General features: G+C 35.8%; 1 protein-coding gene across 1 annotated transcript in view; it reads right to left on the reverse strand.

The window, feature by feature from the left end:
- Nucleotides 1-25,098, reverse strand: part of Trhde (thyrotropin releasing hormone degrading enzyme) — a 360,650-nt gene that overhangs the window by 238,239 nt on the left and 97,313 nt on the right. The window lies entirely within an intron of this gene.

Raw genomic sequence — 25,098 nt, forward strand, 5'->3', positions numbered from 1 at the left:
ATACCATTTCCACTCAGGCTGTAAAAGTGATATAGTCAAATCTGATGTCACTGAGATATGAGATCCCTATTAGTAGCCAGAGTATCTGAATTAACATGAATATGCTCTACCATGTTTGGGTATTTCCATTAGAAGGAATCTATTGATGAAAAACTTAGTATCTCTTGGGCAGGAAAAATGTCTTTTATTTACTGAGACTCTTAAAAGTTATTTTCTCTGAGTATTTTTCCTTTCAGTATGTTAATGAGGCAAAATTTTACTTTCTTTGGATTCTTCGGTTAATGTGACATTAACTTTTGGTCTGTTATTACTTAAAGATAACTGTTTTATCTCTGGTTCCTTTTAAGATCTTGACTTGTCTACTGCAGTTTGACTATGATAAACCTGGGTGTTTCTTTCTACCTATCATGCTTCGGCATTGTTGAGCAACTTTAATCGACAGATGAGCATTAATTGCAGAAAATTTGCAGCTGATATTTTCTCAAGTATTTCCTCCTCCTCCTTTGTTTTGTCTTCCTCTAGAATTCCCATAAAACATACATTAAAACGTACATTAAACTGTTTCTATCCTAAATAACTTTTAATATTTCTTTCATTTTTTTCCATTTCTTTGCTTCTTCATTTTACCTTCTAGGAAACAATTCTGATTGATTCCCTGGTAATTATTCTGGTTTATTCATTGAGTTTTTACTTTCATTTACTGTATTTCTCATTTGTGAAACTTTTATTCAGTTCTTGAAATTTCACAAGACATCTCCTGAGTGTTATAATATCAGGTGTGTTTTTCTTTCTTTAAACATTTGTTAGCAAGTTTGTTTTATAAGTTGTGAGTGTAACTAAAATATCGGGGCTCTTTGGAGATTTGCCTCTGTTTCATGTTTTGTTGAATCCTTCTTACTTTTGGTGCCCTTGTTTCCTTGTGTGATTGGTTATTTACTGACAGTTTGTGCCAGTGAGTAAGTTTCCTCGAAAAATACAGACATTTCTGAGTATAAGATGAAGATAACCTTTCTGCAGAAATACTTTAATTTACTTCTCCTAGGTTCCTAAGGATAATGCCAATCTAGAAGCAATTAAATAAAAATGAGGTCTGGGGAGTCCACCAAACTAAGTAAATGTGGGTTTCTACATACTCATGAGAACCAAATTGGGGTTATAATGTCTCTGTTCCCTTACCTTGTTGTTTCAGCATCAACATAAACTTCCTTTCAGACTCATGGTGCATGGTGCTGGGATAATGAGGCCAGTTTACTTCTTTTTTGGGGGGGGAGGGGCGGTGGAGAGGGTCCCAGGTATTGAACCCAGGGGCACTTAACCACTGAGCCACACTCCCAGCCCTTTTTTAGATTTTATTTAGAGAGAGGGTCTCACTGAGTTACTTAGGACATCACTAAGTTTCTTGAGGCTGGCTTTGAATTTTCGATCCTCCTGCCTTAGCCCCCAGGTCACTGGGATTACAGGTGTGCACCGCCATGCCCAGCTGCCAGATTACTTCTAATTCCCATCACCCCTTGGGGCCCAGTTCTACGACAGCACTGTCTCTCAGACTCCTCTCAGAGACTACTATCCACCCTATTTGACTTACACTCCAGTTTAGCTTTTTTGGTAAATATCCTCAAAGAAAAGTGGATTCAATGATCATCTTACTTTCTTGTTTCAGTATTTATTTATCTTTGAACTTGGTAGATCTTTACTTTTTTTAGATCTTGTCACTTTTAAGTAAGATTTTTTTCTATTTTATGTAGCATTTTTAGATATTTTATTCCAATGCAAAACTTGGTTCAAATAATTTTTCCCAGATTGTTTTCTCTGAGGGTGACCATTGGGCATATCCTCAGATGATTCCATGCCAGCTTTCTCCTGTGTACACCACATCTAGTCTGTGGAAAATGCTCCACATCCCTGCTTCTGGAAAAGCAGGCCAATCAAAACACATTGGCCCTCCCTGAGCTCTGTCAAAAAGCCATTTTTCTATGTTTTATCACCACCGACTTTCTTGAGGCAGGAGTAAGACTTCAGTCTAACATCTGCTTTGGTTTTCTCACACAAGTCAGGTAATAAGTCCTCTACAGCGTCCAATTGCAGAAAACACCTTTAAAATTCTGAGGTGTCTCATGGAACCCTTTCGCAGCTAGCTTTGAGGGAAGGGAAGAGACCATTCCTTTCATAAAAAATGGAGGAATAGAGACTCACCACTGGACAATATCTGAAAAGAACCCTCTTTTGAGAACTCATCCTCACAAATCCTCTTGTACGATTAGGCTTTGATCTTGCTGAAGGATCCAAGAATCATAGGATATCCTGCTTGTCATTCTATAAATTTTGCATGAGAAATGAACTGTCCTACTCTTACTTGGAATCCTTTTACCTATTGTTTTGACACCTTAGCCAAAAGATGTGAGATTCTACACACTTTCACACCTTTTGTTGCAATGAGAAAAAATTTTTTTGAGGATTTGTTGTTTTAGTTTTTAGTCCCACAGTTATCCATAAGCTGTGATGCTTATGATAAAAAGGCAACTTACACCATTCATTCAAATTTTTAAAAATACTAGGGAAACTACGTGATATGTATATTAGGGTTCTCTAGAGGAACAGAATCAACAGGAGATATGATTATAAAAAGGAGATTTATTACAGTGGTTTACACAACCAGAAGCTGGATTGTCTACAATGGCCATCGGCAGGCTGGAGAGCTGGAAAAACCAGTAGCTGTGAAGTCCAAGGTGCTGAAGCCTCAGAACAAGAGGGATTACCATTGCTACCCCAGTAGTCAGGGACCAAAGGCTTCTGGAAACTCCCTGGAGAATCTCTGGCAGAATTTGCTTTGGGAGAGTTAAGGAATGAGAGTCTGAAGTCCTCAGGAGATCTCAGCAACAACCAAGAACCCATTTGAGAAGAATTAAACCTGAATCTGCTGCTGCTTCCTTGTTCTTCCAACTTTTATTCCATCCAAGCTTCCAATCTATTGGACAGTGCTGCCCACACTTACGGAAAGTCTCAACTCCAGTTTGCTATCTCACATGCCAATCATTCCTATACACACCATCACTGACACACCCAGACACCTTTTAGTCTTAGGTATCTCTTAATCCAATAAGTTGACGATTAATTTAGCCATTATAATATAGCAAACCAAATAGAGCCAAACAAAGTGGAACAAAGACCATAAATATGTATCTCACAACAAAAGAAGGGGAAGGAAAGCTGTAAGTCTTTCTAAAAGATCAAGAGATATTTCAACAATGCTTAAAGTAAGTCTCCCTCGGACCAGGAAAAAAAAAATTAACATCATCAAAAACAGGTGATTTCTATTAAGACAATTAACATCTACCAGTAGGAACCCTTTTTGTTCTAAAAGCTGTGCTCCTGTTACATGAGGAGAAACCCAGATATCTTGACCCTCTGCTGGGAGCAGTGATATTATAAACCAAGAGATTTTCACTAGACCTTTTTGGACTTCCGCTGGGAATCTCAAGGGAAACAATAATCTGTTGACATTATATAGAGCAACATACAATGTACTCAGCAGCCCTAATTCTCATAAATCAAAAGTTCTACTTGAATGCAACTGATCTGTTTTAGAGAAGCAATCCTGCTCAGAATCAGATTTGTCACGGCACATTCCTTTAATCCTTAGCAGTATGAGCTCTGTAAACACAGTATTTGAAGTAATATAACACATTATTTTATATAAAAGCCTTCAGAGTCCTGCATCCCTGAGTGCTTTCTAGTAAAACTGCCAAGTGACTTAAGCTGCTACTGCTGCTTCTTGTTCTTATTTTTCTTCTTTCTTTCTTTTTTTTTAAGCAGAAGAGAAGTAAAGACCCATGGGCCAGTGAGCAAAGAAATAACTGAATATTGAGGGGAGTTAATGAGACAGAGAAAGAGCTGTTTCAGTTGGGAAGTCCTACAAAGCAAAGGTTCATGCAAAGGCAATAGCAACAAGAGTTGAACAAGGAGACACTGACCATCTCTCTGATATTTACACCCCTAGAAGCTAGTGCTCAGGAACTGCTCCGTGTGCCAACACTGCCAACTTGGTGGCAAACATAATCCTCATGAAATGTTAAGTTTTCCTTTACACCGACCAAGCATTCACCCTTTTAGAATTCTCACAAAGGACTTTGTGTGAGGTTGAAAATCAATCTACATAAGCCCTTTTTGAATTAGCCAAGTGATTTTCTTTTTGTTGTTTGTTTTTAAATTTCCCTTCTGTAGTCAAAGCCCCTGGAGAACCGATATGAGAGAAGACTTGGGACAAAAGTAAGAGAATAGCAGAAGGCTTCAAGGAGATATACTCAAAACGTGATGGCTTTTAGGAAAAAAAATGTAATTATGAACCGGCCAGATATCAGAGACCAGAGGTAACATGGTACAGATAGAGAATTAAATCAAATCATGGTGGAGAACCATCAAAGAAAACAGAGACATCTCATACACAGCAATGATATAGTGACTGTTGGTCAGTTTGATACAAATGAACAAAAACAGGCAAATTATAACATTTTAAAATACAATAAATAAAAATGAAACATTGTCTCTTCCATGAGGCCCTCCATGACCTGGCCCACACCTACCATAATAGAGTTTTTACAGTGTCCAGAGATGGTATTCTGCCAGATAGATCCATGTATTCTTCTTCTTACTAAGTCTTGTCTTTGTTTAAAAAAAAATATCTAATGATACCTTAAGGATTAAATCAGTAAGCTCTTACCTGGCACATGCATTTAACATAGTGGTCACTCAGTAAAAAAAAAATCATTTTATTTATCATTGCTAATCAACATCAATCATTTAATTTATCATTGCTAATCAACATCAATAACTACTCTTAATTGTGAAGTTACTACACACTAGCTACTGATCTCCATGCTTCACATGCAGATACTATTGGTATCCTTGTTTTACAGAAGAGGAAACAGAGGAACTGGCGAGGTAAATAACTTGTTCATGGTCACAGATCTATAAGGTGGCAGACCTAAGACTTTTAACCCTGGGAGTCTGGCTGTAATTTAGTACAATCCACTGAGTGCTGATCTATATAGAGACACACAAAGAGATGTGTTCACATGCATTCTGCTTAGTCATAAAGAACAGAGAATTCAATTCGATGTCAACTTTCTCTCTTTAATATGTTCTCTTCTATCCAAAGTTAAAATTAGAAATGCCTGCTAGAACTATCTTCATCAATGACCTTTACTTCACTCCAAGCCTCCAGGATCTGATCTGATAACCAGTTTCTGTTCTGTTGATATCTGCTTTGCTGACTATCCTCTTCACAGAAGTCTGATTTTGAACTTCCCAACTGGATTTCAACATTGGCTCCATCAAGCAAATAAGTAAATGTAATCATTCAAAACTTATTTCAAATTCACTTAACAAGAACATCTCTAAGTGTTCAAAATACTGCAAAATGGGGTGGGAGGGAGTGTTACTCATCTTGGCCAACAAGTCTGCCTACCAGCTAATTATCCCAACTGGAATAGTAAATCATCTCTAGCCCTGGCCACCATTATTCTCTTTCCAAATGTCCATGGTCCATTCTCACTCATTATTTCTATCCTTCCAATTAAACTTTAGGACTATTCTATAAAGATCCAAACATTTTAAATGATTTAAAATCATTTTAACATATAAAATTATTTTTACATATCAGTAAACTATTTTACAATATAACTTGCTCATGTATAAAAAGCAGATTTTTATACATTGAACATAAGGTTAAAGATTTCTTAATAATGGTATTCCCAGATACTTTGTAAAATCCCCTGTTAATGTGAATTTGATCATTTTATTACTCATTCAACTTGTCAACTGCCAGCATAAACACAATACAGATTTCTAAATCTGTGCAATGATCTACTGCCAGCTCTGCAGCTCACTATTTAGGTACAAACCCTAATTTTTCCACTTGCTTCAAATGTGACTCTGAAGCTACTCAACTGCTTTAAGGCTAATCTGTAAAATAAGAGCGATTTGAGTATTTACCAAATAAATACTGACATAAGGAGGTCAGAACCAAATGAGATAATGATTATAAAATGCTTTGCAAATGCCTTGTATATAACAAGACCTCAGCGAGTATTAACTATCCTTGCTGTTGTCATTGGTATTAGGTATGCATTAATTTCCTAATGAGAAATTGAAAAAGCAAAGTCTCATGGAGACCTGCCTTTTAAAATAAGATAAAAACCCCAAAAGTAAAAAAAATAATAATAATAACTTAAATTGCTAAAAGTCATTCTTTCAATTTTACATTTTCCCCTCGAAGAACTCATTTATAAACAAAATAGAGATGAATAATAGTTAAGTATATAAAATGGGAGAAATTGGCTGAATAGCACTTTTCTAAAATATTTTATCTTTTAAAAAATGTAAATATTCGGCATTTTAGGGTTCATCTATTTTAACTGTATCCATGTTATAATAATTAAAGAGTAAAATTATTATTATAGACCATTAATGTTCTCCTTTTCTAACTGAAAGTCACTTTTTTCAAGCAAAGAATATAAATAAGAAGATACAAGAGAACATCATTCAACAAGAGAAAGTGCTTTAATAGTCACATTTTCCCTAATTATGATCCTTTTCCCAAGTCTAAATAACATAAAATATACAATGAAAACAAGTGTGATTAAACAATATATAAAACCAATAATTTGATTCTAATATGGCTTACTAAAAATCTCTTTTATAATCTCAAGGTGTAATTTATCTAAGTTATTTATAAATATATCACAAATAACCTAAAAAAATATTTTTGCCAGTATCTGTACAAAGTCCTCACTACTCTCCCAAGGTTTGAGAAAGTGCTATACCTGTTAAATGGAAGCTCCCTCAGCACACAGCTGCTAATGTGCATAACAAACACCAATTTAAACTGAGAGTTTTATTGGTCAGTATGTAAAATCTGATTTTGCTTACACCTCTATATTAAATAAATGTATGCATAGTCTAAGATGTATCTCTCCTTTGAGCAAAAGAATTACTCATATAAACAGCATTTAATAGCAATGCCTAGTTTTTCACACTGCCATGGAAAAACTAAAAATCCAGGGAACAATTTTAATACTAATAATGCTGAACACCTTGTAAAATACCTTGCTACTGCAGTGTCTTATAAATGAATTCCCACTATAAAAATAATTCATTTTACTAATACACACAAAGGCACACTTTGCCTAATCATATGGAAAAATTTAACATAGATGTCCAATCTATATTTACCAACTGTGTTACTTTCTGAATCAAAAGGCTTTATACTCATCTGTCAATATTCTCGACAAAATAAATATAACAAAAAGTAAGATTCCCATTTATTAGATTTAGAAACTGAGATCCATGGAGATTTTTGCCCAAGATTAAACACTGAGTTAGTGGCAGAGTGGGAAATTAAAACTGAAATCACCACACTCCATTTTTTCCCTGGATAGCCTCTTCATCTACATTTTAAAATAGACCACAGACAATTTAGATACAGCAGCAATGAAGAACCTAGAAATCTGTCATTTATCATTGAAAGTCTACTTCCTTTCTAAAATGTAGCCTATTTTCTAAAGTCACAAGAGGTCACATCTTAATAAAAAATTAGAAGAAGGGGCTGGGGATGTGGCTCAAGCAGTAGCGTGCTTGCCTGGCATGTGTGGGGTGCTGGGTTCTATCCTCAGCACCACTTAAAAGTAAAATAAAGATGTTGTGTCCACTGAAAACTAAAAAATAAATATTAAAAAAATTCTCTCTCTCTCTCTCTCTCTCTCTCTCTCTCTCTCTCTCTAAAAAAAAAATTAGAAAAAAAATAGTGTTTAAATTAAATTTGTTCAGGAATCATCTAAGACCAGAGAGAGAAAATTATCTTTGCAACATCTATGTCTCATCAATTATAAACTGAGTTTAATTTGAATTTTCTGCAAGCAAATTTTAGCTTTTTCCAAGGTCTATATTGTTTTTCATGATAAAAATCTGTTTCTTAGAAAGAAATATAACTTATAACATTGACATTTATGTCCTTATGTGAATAATGTAATAAATAAATCATCCCTATATATTATACTTTTATAAGTAGCACAGGATTCTCCCCATTTGTGCTGTTACTTCAAGTAACTTATAATCGTTGTTAAATAAAAAATTATAAAATTTCAGATCAGATTATTCCAGAAATTGGAAAATGCTCCATTTGCTGGATCAAATTGTTCATACTTTTCCCAGTAAGAATTATATATTCTTGTCTTGAAAACTCAATAATCTCATGTTTGGAAGATTTTCCTAAGCCACTGTATGAAGATATTTCTAAAACTCGCCTTTGGGTAGTTCTTAGAGTTTTAATTTTTCTATTAATTTGGAAACATCTCTCGAGCTTGGACTAGTGAAAATGTCTCTATTAGCATTAAATATGTAATATTTCAATTTGTACCTTCTGGAGATAGATATAGTAGGGATATTATATCAATCCTGAGACCCCTTTACCCTTTAACCATAGAAGCTCTGCTTGTTTCTGCATTGGGGCTCCAAATAAGATTTAATTTTTTAAAAATTGGATCCTGTTCATTTATTGAAAAGTTGTCCAAATTTTCAGAAACTTTAAAAAATAAACTGGGGTTAATTTGGAATAAAAAACTGGTATTTCAGTAATTTACTTATGTAGTACACATTTATTAAGCATGTGGAAAGAATTATAACATGATGCATGGTGTGTTAGACAGATTTTCATGACTGTGACAAGTTCTTTACCTAAAGGAGTAAAGAAGGATTTGGCTCCATTTCATAGGTGTCCATCCATGGTTGGTTGAATATGTTGCTTTGGGCTTACAGCAGCACAGTACATCACAGTGGCAACACAGGGTAAAAGAGGATGCTCACCTCAAGGCAGCCAGGAAGCAAGGAGAGAGAGGGGGAGTCAGGTTCCCAACACTCATTTCAAGACCTACTTCCTTCCATTAGACCCCACCTCCTAAAGATTCCACACTTCCCAACAGCACCACAGGTGCTAGCCAAGCTTTCAACACATGGCCTCAGGAAGATATTCAAGATCCAAACCATGACAAACAGATAAAATCCTTGCATTCATGTGACTTTCAATTGAAGCAGACTTGACTATATGAATGGCAAAGCACATAATAAAAAGATATAAAAGAAATTCTATAAAGAAAAGACAAGACAGGATCTTAGGGTCTAATGGATAGTTACTTTTGATAGGTCATCTGAGAATTGCTTACTCATCCCACCCCCAATATAAAGCAGGATCCAAAATTTCTAAGGGGGAAACGAAAGTGAGGATTCAAATAAGAGTAAGAACTTACAAACAGACATAAAGAAGCAAAGAAGGATGGGTTAGCTACGAAAGGTACCAGGGATCCAACTGTAAAGGTCCTCAGAGTTAGATGTGAGGTCTTGTTCTAAATTTGATAGGGGAAAAATAGATGGAGAAACTGATATACTGTGATTTAAATTTTTGAAACATTCCTCTTGGTTGTCATTTGAACAACAGAACAGGAGATGGAAATGTCACAAGAATGCAATTAAGCAGGGAGAATCATTTGGAGGCTACTTCAGTAACGCAGGAAGAAGAAAATGGTGACTTGATGACTTGAAGTAACAGCACAAATGGGAAGCGTAAGTAACACATAGGAAAAAAAAAAGTGGAAGCCAGGGGACTTGCTAATGGATTGCACAAAGGGTATACAGAAGAAAAGAATCAAGGCTGACTCTTGAGTGTTTTACCTGAGCAAGCTCATGCATGAGACTACCATTTACTAAAATGAAGGTGGAGGAGAGAGTAAACTTGATGGGACAAACAAGTGCTCTATGATAGGGGTGTGTGCAGAACAGAGTTGAAGATACCAAGGCAGGAAGTATAAACGCATCAGCAAACAGATGCCCTCTCAAAGCCATGGTACTGGGTAACAAACTTAGGGAAAGACTCAGGAGAGAAAAGAAGAAAGCAAGGATTCAATTCATGGAGTGTCCAATATATAAATATTGATAAAATAAGAAGGACCCAGGAAAGAAGACTCAGAAAGAATATCTGGTGAAGCAGGAAGATGCTAGTGCAATTCGAGGAGGGAACACTCACAACCTGATTAAAGTGTGGCTCAAAGCACGATGGGAGGTAGAGAGAGAGAAAGAGAGAGAGAGAGAGAGAGAGAGAGAGAGAGAGAGAGAGAGAGAGAGAGTGAAAGAGAGAGAGAGAGGGAGGTTGTGCAGAAAACACTGCAAAAAATGCTATAAATGGGAACACAGAAATCACAGCTAGAGGGTTAGTCAAACACAGGAAATTTTTATTTGTTTAAGGCAGGGTATGTTGAAGTTTTTGTTTTATTTTAAAAAAAAAAATCTGAGAGGAGAGGGAAAACCCTGGGTAATTCCAAGAACAAAGTCCTAAAATCAACCAGAGGGTATATATAGAAGCAAGACCATTTATGGAGGAGGTGACCTAACACAGGTGTACAGAAACTTCAACCATTGTAACAAAGGAAAGGAGAGGTATATGGGCACAGCTGCAGGTGGATGAGAGAAGGAAATTCACTTCTGATTGCTCACTTTTTAAAAAGTGAAAAAAGGATATAGTTCACTAGTGAGACCAAAAAGAGGAAAAGTATCCTAGATTTGAGAAGAACAAAGATGTAAGATTTTGTCTTACAGGACAGGAAACAAAATGATTACAAGAATATGGAATGATGACTGCATAGCATTAAGGGCTCACATGACTCTGTAGTCATAAATTTAAAATGAATACCATGATTCAGTCTATGCAGGCACAGAATGGGCATGGAGTGGGATTCAACTAGGGTAGAGGTTGTCACGTGTGTGAATGGTGAGAGAGGGACAAAAGAGTTGATGATAGAAGCAAAGACAAAATGAAAGATTCAATGATACATTAAACCATTGAACCAGGGTGAAATGGGGTGGAGGATTATGAGAGTAATCATCACCATGAACATGTGAGGGACTAAAAGGTTGGTGATGACAGGAGGAGGAGTGTGGTGACCTGTTGGAGCAAAACTAGAACAAAAAAGACTGTGAGAGCAGGAGGCTGAAGTAGAGGCTAAGAAGCTGGAAATGAAAATGTTACCAAGTGGCACCCTTGGGGGAACCGACAAGGCCCAGAGTATAACCAAGGACAATGGGACAAGAAAGAAGATCAATAGGAGATTAAGAGTGTTGGAAGGATCATTAGTGTGGACACTAAGCCTCCAAGAAGAATGAGGGAAGAGTTATGGAAAGTCCATGTTTCAGGGTCTTGAATAAAACATCATTTGGAATGTGGTTGGGGAGAAGTTGCTCAAAGGACATAAAGTTTCAATTATAGAAGAGGAATAAATCCAGAAGAATTATTGCAAAACATGGTGACTATAGTTAATAACAATGTAGTGTATTCTTAAAAATCACTAAGAGTACATTTTAGGTGTTCTCACCACAAAAATAAGTATGTGAAATAATATATATATTAATTAGCTCACTTTGGGCATTCCATAATAGATGCATATCTCAAAACATCATGTCATACATGATAAATATGTACAGTTTTTGTCAATCAAAATTTTTATTTAAAAATATCATTTTGTAAAATGTAATTCCTGAGAGGCAACAGCAGATGAACTCAACCAAGATGAGGAAGCAGTAGGCTCAACTAACTTGTATCCACTCAGGCAGGGTTTTTAGGAAGAAGGTGAAGAGAAATATTAACCTGGAAATAGCTCTAAACAATGTGGATGACCCCTATTACACTGCTAGGCTTGGAAGTTGTAGGGTGTGAAATAAAAATGACCCCCCACCTGAGAGACCACAGGGAAAGAAGTGTCCTCAAGAGATGAGTTTCAATCAGAGTTAAAAGGTAAATAAAACATTCAGGAAGGAAGTGAAGGACTAAGGGGGAATTGCTAATGATACAGAGTGTCACAAGGAAAAAAAACCCAGAAAACTCTGGAACAGAAATGAATTGAAATTGCATTATAGAATGCACGCATAGATATATGAAAAAGTCTCCAAAGTGATGAGATGTGCTCTGAGGTGCTGGGATTATGATGCTGATGAAGTTGAACAGAATTGATCATCTCTCGGGGAAGGCCAATAAATGCGATTGACTTTCTTCTTTATACTGATCTCTTAGGCAGTTTGTTATGGTGTTGGGAAGCAGAAAGAGTACAGGTTGCTCCAAGAATACTTGTTGCTGTCTGGATTTCCCTGACACATATGGAGAATGGCATCTTCAGAATCTACTGTTGTGTAGACTACTAACCAAGTTTCTCCATGTTTAAAATTGAGAATTCGGGAAAATTTTGTTTTGCTCCATTTACTACACCCTGATGACCATTAAAAAATTTAAATTAAGCATATTTAAGTAAGCCTGATAATAGTTAATGGTCTTCAAGCAAACATAACTAATTGTCTAAAATATATTTCTTAAGCTTTTGCCAATCTCAGTATATACCATGACTAAAGTATGTTCACATATGGCAGGTTTGTACATTTATAATTACTAATTATAATTTTATTCCACTCATTCTCTCTCAACAAAGCATTAGAGAATCAAATGCATGAGATCTGTAAAGATTTATTTTTGAAGGGAAAAAAGATGTATATAGCAATACACATAGACCATAGACGTGTATATATATCTACATCGTAAAATATAGACATCAATATTCATGATATATTTATATATTTCATGAATATATATGTGTGTGTATTTGTGTGTATGTGTGTGTGTGTTCATGAGTCTCACAGATGAGCATGATTCTATTATCCCAAGAAAAAACAGGCTTATCGACAGCAAGTTTTAATATTTTCATGAAATTCATAGTAACGTCTTCATGATACTGTGACATAGTGCCCATCTGACTTTAACATTCTAAGATTAACTGTCTAGATTCAATACAGAAAACCATGTCAACTATAACATAACATTATATTGAGCAAAATAAATCAACCACCATCAAAGAATGAGAATCAGCATATTTTCTTCCTTGTGATCATTTATTTGCAGTTTTCTTTATCTTAAATCTTCAGTGACTGATAGGTTTGACAACAGATACACAAATCTGACACTGTAGAACAAATCTTCCATTTTGCCATTTGCTAGGTTTAAAACTGTGACAGAATCTGAACATGTTATATGTGCCCTAAGAGTGGCTGTTTGCTTATGAACTCTCCTCTCCTTAACCTTGCCACCACTTGTCAGGGATAACTATCACAATGTGAGGGCCACCTTCCTGTAGGGCTGATGTGGATGGCAATGGGCCTTGGTGAACTCAGCACTGAGTAAAAGCCTGGTATAAATAAAAATAACATCTATTTTATATATATGAAATTCAAGGCCAATTACCTGATTCAAATGGCTCTATGATCATTATCCCCTACTGTCTTCATCCTTAATTTAAATGATTATTAGAGGGTACAGAAGAAAGTGGGTGCATTAACCCTGAGAGAAATAATTAAAGTTTCCAGGCATTATTCATTCCAGGTGAGAATGTGAAATAAATCATGTGAGCAAATCAACATAAAGTCTTCACTGGAGTATAATATAGGAAATGAATGTATAACATGTAGAACATGAATATGCAATCAGCATATATAAACTAGCTTGTATACGAGTATACAGTATATCATTTTAAAATATAGGCATTAATAAATTTATGTATTTATAAACTGTACATTAAAAATACATTTATCAATACAAAATGTTAATTTCATTAACATGTATACTCTCTACATACTTCTGAGCAAATGAATACCCTTCAGAAGAACAAAGTGGTACTAGTTATTTTCAACATGCTAGTTCAGTTTGAGTCCCATGTGTACATAGAATATCTTTTTAATCCATATTAAGGAGCTTTGCAGGGCTTGAAATTTTTGTATTGTTGAACTAAAGAAATCATAGCATAATGCAGAGTTCAGTGAACTACAGCCCATGGGCCAAATCTGACCAGCCATCTGACTACATAAATAAATTTTATTGGAAAACAGCCATGTTCATCCATCTATGGCTGCTTTCTTGCTATAATGGCAGAGTTGATGAGTGATAATAAGATGGCATAGTTAACAATGATGAAAATATTTTCTCTCTGGACCTTTATGGAGAAAGGTTGATGACTACTATAATATCAATTATGAAGGCTTCTTTAACATAATCAAAATTCTTTCCAATCACACATTTTTTCACTACAGCTAAGAAGGAAGAATGATATAGAGTAAGAGATATTTAAGGATATAAATCAATAATTTCTTCTTAAATTATCAAATTAATTTGGACAAAACAGGATTGTGCCAAAAAGTCCTGAACAATTTAAGTGGTTGCCACAGTCTTTATTTTCACCATATCTTAACTTATCCCACCATAAATCTAAACAAACAGTATTGAAAATGACCCAAGCTCATACTGAGTGTATTAATTAGCCCGGCTGACATAACATAATACCACTGACTAGGTGGCTTAAATGCAGAAATATATTTTCTCACAGTTCTGGAGGCTGGAAGTTCAAGTTCATGGTGCCAGAGTGGTCAAGTTCTAATGAAGGTTCTCTTCCTGACTTGTAGACGGCAAGTTCTTACTGTGTCCTCACATGATAGAAAGAGGTTTCTCTTATAAATTCTACCAGATTAGGAACTCATGATAATGGCCTCATTTAACTTCATCTACCTCCCAATTTTCTCTTCATTACCTTCTGTTTTCAAATACAGTTACACTGGTGGTTAGAGCTTTAGCATACAAACTTTAGGGAAGCACAATTCAGTCCATTACAATATATATAAGAAAATGTCCCCAAATTTTTGCTACAGATATAGAGTATTGGTTTAGTTCACTAGAGGAGCTTGGCTCATCAAGTTTCACACCACTTTAATGGCTAGCTTTATTAATATCAATAAAAATTGACAAAGTATATCTCAATGTATTTAAGAAGCTAAACGATCCTAAGCATTATCAACCTACCAATTATTTTATGGCTTAGTGAATATTTTTCAGTTTGTAAAATAAAAAGAATCACCAAACAATTTAAAAGCTAGAAGACATCATATTCTATGCTGTTTAAGACATACTCTAGGTTATTCATAAATTATTTCCCATATGAAAACAGAAGCCATAAGGAAAAAAAAAATAAAGCCAATAAAGAGTAAATCTACGTTATAAACCATTAAAATTCTTCCAACTGAAAAATGGCATTTGGGACACCCTCTCTTTCAAAATTACCCTTTAAAAAGCTTCAGAAATGCCCTGAAGGCTTCATTTACAACTACCATATTGAATTTGCTCTGCTTGTGTATCACAACCTCCCTTACAGGGAAGGTTTGTTTTACACTTCAGTCTGTTTTACATTTCAAAGTACATAAGCAGCAGCAGTAGAAAAATTCTCAAAGATAGTAATAAAAGATTTTAAGACTAAAAGGTGAACCTGGAGTACATTTTCCATTTGAAATCTCTCAAAAAAGTTTTAGTCTAACTCCTCGATCCCCTCTTCTCCCTCACAAGTGTCATGATGGATAAAGCCATAAGTTTAAAAATAATAAAAATGAAAATAATTTTCAAAATGATCCTATCCCTGAAACTTTCTCATAAGATTCTTTTTTCATACAGTAATCTCTCAGCATGCTTCCAAGTTGGGTTTTATATGGTTGGTTGAAGACTCACCTCCTACAATGAGTTTATCCTCCTAGACAAATAAATGAAGAAAATAAGTGCTCCTCATTCAGGTTACAAAGGCACCTCTGCTTCTCACTCCAATAACAACAACAACAACAAAATTATAAGCAGAAATTCCAGTTTACAGCAAGGATTTTTATTACCCTTCATTATCTGATAAGATCGTAAAGCCTTAATGCCAAAGGTAAGGGATGATACTCTGATTATGATAACCATTCACGGTTCCTCAACCTTAGAAATTATAATCAATCAATAAGTAATTACTGCATATCTTTACAATGGGAACATCTGAAAAGTTCTGAATTGGATAAAAAGCACTGTCACAACAACACTGGAAAAAAGGAACAGGAAAAATGTATACTGCTCTTTCTCTATTATAGAGCATTTTGTTTTAATTGACTTTTATATGCTTAACCCTAATTTACATAACTGTCCCTCAGTTTCAGTTTCTGGAAATGAAGCTAATTTGAAAAAAAACCTTCTGATCTCAATACAAGCTATTTTAGCTCTAAAGTTGATAGGAATGGTCACCTTTCTTTTAAAATTGCCTGATTGGCAGTGCTTCTGTCAGCAGTAATCCCCAGCTAGACTTTAATGAAATGTTCCTCCTTTTCTCCAGGGCTGTGGATTGCCATTTTTGCTATAATTAACTCCAGATTGACCAATGGCCAGTGAAGGGAGCAATTCACTTCAAGAGAAGGATTATTGCAACCATTATTTTGTTCTAAATACAGCTGCTCTGTTTGGAAAATACAAATTATTTATCTTGCTATGTTAATTTCAAATAACCAAGAAGGAGAGAAGGAATTATAAAAAGATCTCTCCTTTTCACTGTAGCTACACAGGAAAGTGAACCCAAAAGAAAAAATAAATAAACCCTTATAGTTTTTCAAGCTTGTCATAATCTTATAAACTCTAGTCAAGAGGAACCCACATCAAGACTTCATTTGAAGTCCTGTCATAAAACAGCAAGTTTTGTTGGTTCTCCTATCAAAATATATCCAGAATCTGCCCTCTCCTTACCACCTCCACCCCTACCAGTCTGATCCAATACACAAACATTGCTTGATTGAATGCAGTGGCTTCTCTGTTTTATCCTTGTCTCCCATCTCCCAAATGTCTGTTCTACATGACATGTCATTGTGATCCCTTAAAAATGTAAGTCACACCAGAGGGCACCTGCTATGGACTAAATTGTGCCTCCCCCAAAAAAGACTCCTATATGGAGGCCATAACCCCAGTATGATGGTATTTAGAGATAGTTTTTTAGGAGACCATTAGGCTTACATGAGGTCATGAGGGCAGGGCTCTCATGATGAGATTAAGAACTAGTAAGAAGAAAGGCATCAAGGGGCTGAGGATGTAGCTCAGCAGTAGAATGTCTGCTTGGCATATAAGAGGCCCCAGGGGGGGAAAAAGAAGAGGCAGTAGAAGACACATTGAAGTAGGACAGAAGAGGGTGGACACTGAGGAATTTTTAGGAAGCAGCTTTATTGATTGCAGAGTTCAGTGGTGGCTCTTGCCTAAGAATTCTTCCTCTGAACCAAGATTTCAGAAATTCTTTGAACTTTATACACAGTGGTTGGAGGCAGAGCTTAGAGGTGTGTTCACTTTTGCAGGGGTCTACATTAAAGTAATTTTTTTTTGAGTTCTCAGAAGGTACCTATTGTCCCATTTCTTAGAATAGTCAGAGATCCAAGGCCAAACTAAGCTTTTCCAAGACAGAGCACAGCAACAGGAAATAGGGCATCTAACACATTGAGCCCCTCTGTAGAGATCTTGATGGATATTTTGTTAACAAGAACAACTGTGGTGGAGGTCTCTGGAGAAGCTTAATGATGGCAAGGGTATTTGGGGTAGTGGTACCTACTCTGCTTGAACATCATAGAACATGCCATCTCTTTGCCATAACAGAACACCACAAAAAAATGCTGCCATCTATGATCCAGGAAGAGAATCCTGAACAGAATGGTGAGTTGATCTTGAATTTTCAGCCTCCGGGACTGTGGGAAACAAATTCCTGTTGTTTAAACCACCCAGACTCTGGTATTTTACTATGACAGCACAAGGTGACCAGAACAATTCCTCTGCTCAAAACTAAAGTACATGACCTTCAATGGCCAGCCCATAGGATCTTTCACCATCTGGCGCAGTCACCTTGAAGACTTCCTGTCACCCTAATCTCCATCACTCTGCTTCTAGAAACTGGCTGTTTCTCCCATAAGCCAGTCTCCCACCTCTTCAGGGTTTCCTCTTGCTTTCAGATTTGGACTCAAATGCCACCATTTCAGCCAGGCATCTCTTGACTGTTCTCTCAAAACTGCAAACCCCTCTCCCCTCTACCAACATTTACAACACTTTCTTCTCTGTTTTACTTTATGCATAGCAATTATCACTTTCTAATTATAACTATAATTCTGTGTGAATATCTATATGCCTCTCCCATTAAATTTAAGCCAAATGAGAGGATTGCTGTCTCTTCCATTAACTGCTTATTTTCTAGTACCTAGAATAGTATCTAGTATCTAACAAGTTTTCAACAAATACAAATACATGAAAAAAAAATGTTGCTCTTATTTCAAAGAATAACAAATGGGAGTAGAACTAATAGACAGATACTTATTCTATTTTCAGATTGCAAAAACCTCCCAGGTACAGAGAGTAACTTCCTAATAGCCTTGCCATTAGAATGCCGTCATAATAAACCAAAACCTTATAACTTCTTCCAGGAACCAGCTCACACATTTTTCACCAACACCTCCCTTATGTGGATCTTTAATGAGAAAGTGGCCCATAGCTAAGTCATCTTTCAATCCTTTCATTTGTATTTATCCAAAAGGAGATTTCCTGGGAGTTTATAAGGCTCATCACTATTATTTGTTCTTTCTGTTAAAAAAAAATCATGTTTTATTTCATTTACACAGCAAGTAATACTTTGTCTTTTCTTTCTTCCTCTCCTATGTGGTGAAAATGGCTAAAACAGGAAGGAGTGGAGGATTAGTCATTCATTCATTCACAAGCATTTATCCAGTGCTTACTTGGGAAATTGAAGCACTGAACATAAAAAACGTGAGTTCTCAGAAAGCTCACAAGACAGGGGGAGAGGCTGAATTCAGGTATTAATGACAATAAATAATACATAAATACATAGTAGGTAAGATAATAAAAGTACTATGGGAAAAAATGAATCAGGGAAGTGATCGCCTTGGCAACAGTTTAAGTGGGGGTCAGGGCAGACCTCCCTGCAGGAGGTAGCACTTCAGCTATGCATAAAACCAAAGGAAAAGTGCTCTATCCTGAGGGAAGAACGAGTAGAAAAAACCCGGGGTTGGAGCATGTTTCCTGCCTTACAGACACTCAAGGAGGACAGAGCAGCTGAAACAGAGAGTATGTAGGGAAGAAGAAATAGATGAGGTTGGATCACAAAGCCTCTTCCAAGCCATGGGAAGAACTCTGGGTTCCATTCCACGAGTAATGCGAAGCCATCGGAACTCTGAGTAGGTGAACAACATTACCAGTTTAAACCCAACATCTATTGCAAGAACTCTGTACAGATGCTCTTTGATTTACAATGGGGTATATCCCAAAAAACCTATTTTTAAAAAAATTATAGTTGTAGATGGACAGCATGCCTTTATTTTATTTGTTTCATTTTTATGTGGTGCTAAGAATTGAACCCAGTGCCTCACACATGCTAGGCGGGTGCTCTGCCACTGATCTACAGCCTCAGTTCTCCAAAAGTCTATTTTAAGTTGAAAATGTACTTAGGACACCTAACCTACAGAACGTCGTAGTGTAGCACCACAGTACACTGTAGACTACTGGTTGTTTGCACTCAAAATTACATGACTAGCTGGGAGCCACACCTCACTGCTACTGTCCAACAACTCAAGAAAATATCATACTGAGTATTACTAGAGCAGGTAAAGATCAAAATTCCAAGTATGGTTGCTACTGGGTACATATAGCTTCTACCCCATCTGGAAGTAAAATATTAGAAATTGAACCATCATAAGTCAGGTAGTATCTGCCAATTCCAAGACCTTATGTTTTCATACCACTTTAACTTCAAATTTCATTCTGGCTTGACTCAAGTTCCATCATAGCTGGAAAGAAAGGAGTAACTATGGAAATGATGAGAAGTGATCCCTTTCTGAATACATTTAGAATGTGGAGCCACAGGAATTCATTGATAGTTTGCATGTATAATCCATACTATTTTTATCTAAATGATTTTTAAAGGGATGAAGCTGCCATTTTTACTGAGATGAGGAAAAGAGCAAGATAGTGACTCAACCTAGAATTCAGATTTGAGAATGTTAATATACTTACTAAATATCTGCAAGACTATGATGTACATATTTGGGTTGTTGTTATGAATCCTGGCTCCAAACTTCCTCTCCATGACAGTTCATGGAAACTAGGATTCCTCTTTCCCAAGGCAAGTCATAGAAAATCTAATCTTATCCCACTTTTCTGCCTTGGAATTAACCATAAAAAATAATCTGACCTACTTGTCTGATATCATAAGAACTTTCTAAAGAAGGGGCCCAGCACCATACCACAAAGAAAGGAATGCTACACAGAGAAGCCAAAAGGAATCTAGACAGAAATTCCTTATTAGATTCCTCTCCCAGTCTATCAGCTTTGGACTAGGCCCTTTTTGTCCAATTGCACTTCTTTATGGTTGTCCATGATTCAGTTATGTGTATTCAATAAAATATTCATAAAATTTCAAAGGGACAGGGTTCAGGGATTTCAGAATAGCTGAACATGTAGAGGTTCCTGGAGGATAGTGTACCAAGAGAAGGCAAGGATCCTCTGTACCCCTTACCCATGCACCCCCATACTATCTCTTCTGCTATGTCGTTTGTAATGTGCTTTATAATAAACTGATAAATGTTAACTTAATTGTTTCTCTGAGTTCTGGGAGCCACTCAAGCAAAGTAATCAAACTGGAGAAGAGCATTATGGGAACTCCTGTTACAGAAGTACAGGAAAAACAACCTAGGACTTTTGCTTAGTATCTGAAGGGAGGCTGCAATTCTGAGGTCCGAGCCCCTCACCTGTGGAATCTGGCACTGACTCCAGATAGATAATGTTATATTTGAATTAGAGAACACTCCAGAATTGCTTGCTTGCTTACATATGAGGAGAAATCCCCAAACCTTTTGGGCCACAGAAGTCTTCTTGATTGTGTAAGAGTAGTGTGGTCTTCTTGCTAAAATGCATAACCTGCATCTCATGACAAGGATTCCTCAGACAAACCCAAATTTAATTCGAATACTTTCTGTAATAACTATGAGACTATGAAAGAAAAGTAGGCAAGAAGCGCTTGCTGAACAAGAGACTAAACAGTTATAGAAGTGAAATGGAATGTGTGACCCCAGATTGGATCCTGAACCAGGGGGAGCTGCAACTGTAAAGGGTGTAATTAGGATAACTGATAATATTTTCATATAGACTATAGATTTGTAATATCAAGTGTTCTGTTTTTGTGATTTTACTGGAGCTATACAAGAAAATATCCTTGTTTATATGAAAGAAATTTAAAAGTGTTGTTAAATTAGCAGAAAAAAAAAAGCAGTGGGAAACCAGAAATATGTTGGGTATTTTCTTCCCACATCATTCAGATGCAGATGTCAGTGGAATGTAAAATTATGGAGTTGAGGACAGAGAACCAAGTCTGAGGTGTACATTTAGAAATCCCAGCATCAGCCACAGAAGCTGGATAAGGTCACCAAAGGAGGTCACCATCAATGTAAGTAAAAAGAGAAGAGACTCAAAACCCGAGTCCTGTAGTACCTGAGTATGTTGCAGCTAGAGAAGTTAGAAGAAAAAAAAATAAAAAGGCCTAAGCAGGACAGGCCAGTGAGTAGGAGGGAGAAAAACATAAAGAAAAATGTGTTGTCCTGAAAGACAAACAAAAAACTGTGTTCAAGGAGCTGGGGAGAACAATTCTGTCAGACACTGCTGACAGCTTAAGATGAAGACTGAGAACTGACCATTGGGTTTAGGAGTGCAGAAGAGTTATTAAACTCGGGAAGCTTCAGGATAGTGTTGAGGACAAACGCCTGATGTACGGTACATGCAAGACACAAGGGAATGAGAGAAATGGGAGTCGGTGCACATAGACCATCCTTTCAAGCAGTTTAGCTGTAAAAGGAAAGAGAGAAATGGCTTGGTAGCTCGAGTGAGTATACATGTGTGTGGTCCAGTGAGAGAAATAGCATCATATTTCTAATGTGGATAGGAAAAGATCCAATAAAGAGGGAAAATTGAAGATTTGGGAGAGAAAACAGAGAACTGCTGCAATGATGTCATCAAGCAGGCGTGAGGGGATGGACCACCAAAGGAAGATTTGTCTGTTATCATAGCAACACCAATCCATCCACAGTTACAGGACAGAAAGCAAAGCATAAAGCACAAAGCTTATGCAGACTAAATAATACTGGAAATAGTTATTTTTTAACTTAAAAGCCAAATATATCTGTCAGAATATATAAAACAATTAGCATGAAGGCCTCTTTATAAATATGTCCTGATCAAGTTAACACCTTGGTTGAATTGGTGAAAAATGCTCATGTGTGAGTCCAAAGTTGTTCAGGTCTGAGACTCAGAAGTGGGGAGGAGGGTAGTAAGCAAATTAAATATTAGCAATATATTCAAGCTAGCAAAACAATCTTCAAAACTTCTCTTGGACTAGTTTTTAAGCATCTCATGAAAGATATCACTTATTATCATTGCTGAATACAATGTTACATAGTAACTACTCAATAAATGCTAGCTGAATTAATTAGTTAATTTGGTCTTACAGTTAGTTTCTGTTGCATTAAATTCTCTACTTGGTAGACTTGTGGTCTGCTTGTATATAGTCGTAATAATGTCATGTATCTTTCCTACTAACATGCATTGTTTTCATTGATTTCTTTTATTGTTAATGTTCTGTTTCTTTCTTTTTTTGCATTAGTGGTTAAATATCATAAACATTGGGTATCATATATATATATTTTGTTGGCTAGCGTTGTCTTGGAAGTATACAGCATGTAATAGCTACAAAATAGCTTAACAAGAACAGCTAAATGGCCATATTATGGAATAATTAATGAAGGAATAAAATGCCTTGTTAAATTGTGTTAAAAATAATTGTAAATATTGAAATAACTGTGTCTATTTTATTATAGTTGGTGTTTTTTAGCATAAATATTTGCCACCGTGGGGTTAGGGATACATAAAAATATTTTACATTGAAAGAAATGATAACTATTCTTTTGGTTTATAAGAAAATAACCAGATGAAGGACTTTTCAAAAATAAATTATCTGCTGTGCAAGGTGATACATGCTTGTAATCCCAACATCTTAGAAGCTTAGGCAAGAAGATCACAAGTTCAAGGCCATCCTCAGGAACTGAGTGAAGCCCTAAGCAACTTAGTGAGATCCTGTCACAAAATAAAACATAAAAAGGGCTGAGGATGTGGCTCAGTGGTTAAGCGCCCCTGGGTTTCATTCCCAGGGACAAAAAATAAGTAAAAATTTAAAAGAATAAATATCTTCATCAAATAGGGAGAGACTATATTTATTGAATTCCAAAGAGAGGAGGAAAGATAGTCATTTGAAGAAATTTATTCCAAGGGAAAGTGCTGCTTGGTCTTATTCCTGAAGAAGGTACTAGTAACACAGACCCAGAGAGATCCTTACTTTACTTTCCACAAAAACTAACACATTGAAAAGCTCCAGTGTAATATTAAATATTTTCAGGAGTTCGGGTTAAAGGAAGCACCTGGGGAGCGAATTTGCATTATACAGATTAGATCAAACTACATAAAAAGCCCCCCAAAATTTTATTTTAAAAAGCAATGTCACTTGAGACCACTGATAAAACATTTACTTGGCATTCAGTATTTACTAAATAAAAGGCAAGGCAAAAAACTCATACCTTAGAAAACATCAAGAGAAGTCTCAAAAAACCTAACTATGAGAAGTACAATTAATGTGAAATAGTATTATATACTTGTCACCTCAAGTTAAAAACAGTAACTATATCAATACTAATTAAAATAATAATGCTAATTTAAAACAAATAACAATAGAAGATAAAATGTTTAGCAGTCAATACAAATATTTCATAAAAATTTAGGAAAGTATCACTAATATATTTTAAATATATTTATATGTAGTACATTCAGACATAAATGTTTGATAAGAACCCTTACTATTTGCAAATAGTAACTTATCATCATCACTATCATCAATACTACAATAAAAATTTAGATTATGGCCAAAGAAAAATCAATCATTCAAGCAAGTCTCTTATTCTTAAATTCTAATAAGACAATTTATCCTATAGTTTATCAACTCCTTGACACAAAAATGTTGACCCTTCCATGTGATACAGACAGCCCAAAGTATATATGGGCTTTCTCTGTACACAGTGCTCAAAATGACCCTTCTCCCCTTTCTTCACCTCCAATTAAATCCCTGCCTCTTTTGCTAAGACTCAGGTAAAGATAAGACTTCGCTTTAAGTACATTTTGTGCCTACAGCATTGTATAATGATCCCACACTTTTAATTTAACATGGCATTAAATATTTACCCTATAAAACTATAGAGCTTGATTACATTCTATACTGTGTAAGTCTCTAATCCATTCATTCCTATAAATATCCAATTCTCTCCTCAACAAAAGCACAATCTCCTTGAGGGCAGAAATTCTTGTTACAAAACACCTGTTCTCCCTCTACAATCCCAGCTCTATGCCAGGTAAGTAATGAATTCTTCATAAAAGCACCATAAAAGCACAGTGTCTTGAAAAGCAGCAATCAAGCAAACTCCTTTACAAAACATTGATTTACAAATTACAGAGTAGCAGCAAAAGGAAACTGAAAACTATTTGCCATAATTAATTGAAATCTAAATAGAGTAACAAAATATTTTATTAGTCATTCTATCTGCCACCTAATTAACTTATAGAGCATCTTTGATGAAAACACATTTGCAACACTTAAATACGTCTTCAGGTTCATGAAATTACAATTTATAAGATGTGCTTCGTCATATCTTTTTAACTTTCTGAATTTTCTGCAAAGACTGGGTATTACTTTTTAAAATTATTTTTGTAGTTGTAGATAGACAGAATGCGTTTATTTATTTGTTTGTTTGTTTGTTTGTTTAAATGTGGTGCTAAGGGTCAAATCCAGGGCCTCACACATGCTAGGCAAGTGCTGTGACACTGAGCATACTGTGTATTAATTTTTTAACACCAGTAAGAAATTAACAGAAATAACTATTACATTATTCTTCTAACAACAGATTATCCATATTAAGGTGATCTACATACAATTTCTGGATTCTCAAAATTTCTGGAATCTGTTTCAGTAGAATCGAAAGATCCTGGAATCAGATAGTATGGGTTTGAATTTCAAACCCACTAATTCCTGCTGTGTGATCGGCCCACATTAC

This window comes from Ictidomys tridecemlineatus, chromosome 6 (assembly GCF_052094955.1).
Source record: "Ictidomys tridecemlineatus isolate mIctTri1 chromosome 6, mIctTri1.hap1, whole genome shotgun sequence".
Taxonomy (NCBI): Eukaryota; Metazoa; Chordata; class Mammalia; order Rodentia; family Sciuridae; genus Ictidomys; species Ictidomys tridecemlineatus.